This window comes from Trichechus manatus, unplaced genomic scaffold (assembly GCF_000243295.1).
Source record: "Trichechus manatus latirostris isolate Lorelei unplaced genomic scaffold, TriManLat1.0 scaffold00200, whole genome shotgun sequence".
NCBI classification, from domain to species: Eukaryota; Metazoa; Chordata; class Mammalia; order Sirenia; family Trichechidae; genus Trichechus; species Trichechus manatus.
The window spans coordinates 664,978-667,381 of NW_004444136.1; positions in this window are offsets into that span (position 1 = coordinate 664,978).

A 2,404-nucleotide genomic window follows, 5' to 3' on the forward strand; every position below is an offset into this window, starting at 1 on the left:
TCCCGAGAAGGCGGCGGCGGCGGCAGCGCGGCCTGACTCAGCGTCCCGCCGCCCCAGGAGTCCTCCTCATCCGGTCCGGCGCAGGAGGAAGCAGGACCTCGCCCGCTCGCTCGCCCTACCGGCTGTCGGGTCAGCTCACTCGCTCGCCCTCCCGCAGGCCAACAAGGAGGCACTGCCCCGCGAGCGTCGCTCCGAAGGCACCCGCCTCCCCGCCCTTTGTGACACCGCCTACCAATCGCACGCCGGCGCTCACGTCGCCCTCCAATCAGCGAGGGCGGGGGCGGGGCTTCGTTGCTCGACGCGGGCGGTTGCTCGGACGCCGGGGCCTTCGTCGCAGTTCGGCGGCTGAAGTCGGTTACGAGGTGCCCGGATGTTGAGCCTTTTTCACTAACAACAGGAGACACCTGATTGGGGCCCACTGCCCTCGGCCAGAGCGTGCGTGCTGGAGGCCAGCAGCAGAGCCTGCTGGAAACGGCGGTGTTTGCCTCTGGCTGGTGGAAAAGGGTATGGACTGCATCTTCCCTGAGGTGCCTGGAGTGTCAGGGGAACGGGGCTCTGGGCAGCCGCTGTGCAATCGGCGGCCCTTCCAGAGCCCAAGCCACTCCTATCGCGCGCCGGGGCTGGGTCTGCACCCAACAAATTCCCCCGTCTGCGCTTCGCCGTCCCCTAACGCTCCTGGCCTCAACTGCCTCATCTGAAAGATGGGAGAACTGCCGAGCCCATCTTTGGGTGCCTGCCTGAAGACAAGGGTGAAAGCTGACAACTTACTTAGGTCTCATCCATTTATTCACAGGCATTCAACGAGGACTGTGGGCAACTTGGGCTGTCAAATTCCAGCGTTGGGTAAACCCCGCCACCCTTTCTTTACTGCTCCAGTTTGCAAGCTGCTGAGCTCGGGTTGCAAATCATAACTGGCTTCAAGACGACGCCATGATGTCCAACCTACAATGGGACCCCACTGCTTCTTGTTCCATCCCCCACACAGGTGCTTCCAAACCCAGCCTTAGAGCCTTCTCAAGCCACAGGACCTAACCTACACCTTCACTAGGTGTATTACTCACCTGACTTGTTGAACCTGATCTTCCCTCCCACTGCATGTTCACTCCTCCTCACCTTGTGACTCGAGGAATCAGACTAAGGTGAGCCCCAATACCTAATCTCTCATCCCATCTCATTCTCTGGGATTGAGACCCCACCTAGCAATTTAAATCCACAACTCACCGAACTGGGGCATTATGGTGAGGCACTGGGCTTTCAATCATCTGCAGTGTCTCTTGCCACCGGCGCTTCTTAAACTGTATATATGCTTAATGCAAAACCAACTGGAGCCCTTGAGGGTAGATCTTCATCACTGTTGTAGACCAGAGTCTAAAACAGCGCCTGTGATGAACCGAGCCTTACCGTCAAAAATTCAGCTTCTCAGCCCTGCTTCTCCACTTCAGTCACAGGCAGAACTGGGAACACAGGCTTCAGACTCAGGCAGGTTAAAGTCCTGGGTTCCAACCTGGAAGCTGTTACCTGGGCCAAATCATTCTAACATCATCTACAATCTGTCAAGTTCCAGATACTTAATATTTATATATTCTCTTCCCATCACAATCCTGCAAGGTTGGTATTGAAACCCCTACTTTACAAAGGAGGAAACAGAAGACAGGTGAAAGAGAGCAGGGGGAACAGCTGACCCGTGGAGCTTATTCTAGGTTTGTGCAACTCCCAGTTCTATCTTAATAGTGAGGCAATAAAGACTAAAGTGCCCAAAGTTAGGGGCTTCAGGATTGGTGAGGTAACCTGGCTGGTCTACAAGATTGTGTCATGGTTCCAGATTGAACACTCAGCACCAAAGTAACACAGCACAGGGAAATACAGACAAAAATGGGGGTCAGCCATACATGTGGCAAGTGGCTACCATATCCAGCAACACAGATTCAGAACTTTCCCATCAGTGTAGAAAGTTAAATTGACAGGGCTGCTCTGGAGTGTGGCATTTATTTCCATCCTAAGCACTTCTCTCTGCTATTACCTAGGTTCACTCTGCCTCCTCTGTAAGACAATGCAAAGCTCCAAGGATGCTTTAGAACAAGGGTCTGCAACTTCTCCAAAGGGCCCGACAGAAAACATTTCTAGGCTTTGTAAGCTCTGGTGGCGCAGTGGTTAAAGCACTCGACTGCTAACCGAAAGGATGGTGATTTGAACCCACCAGCCACTGCTCAGGAAAAAGATGTGGCAGTCTGCTTGCATAAAGATTACCTTATTTTCAGGTATTAACACACGCCTTCTACATTTGTTTTCCAAACACGCCCTCCCTCTGGGAGGTATTTTCATAAGCATGCTAATTTTTTTTTTACAGCAACGTGTGAAAAAATTAGCATAGCGGTGTTTAAGAAAATACTTCACGGGGGGGGGG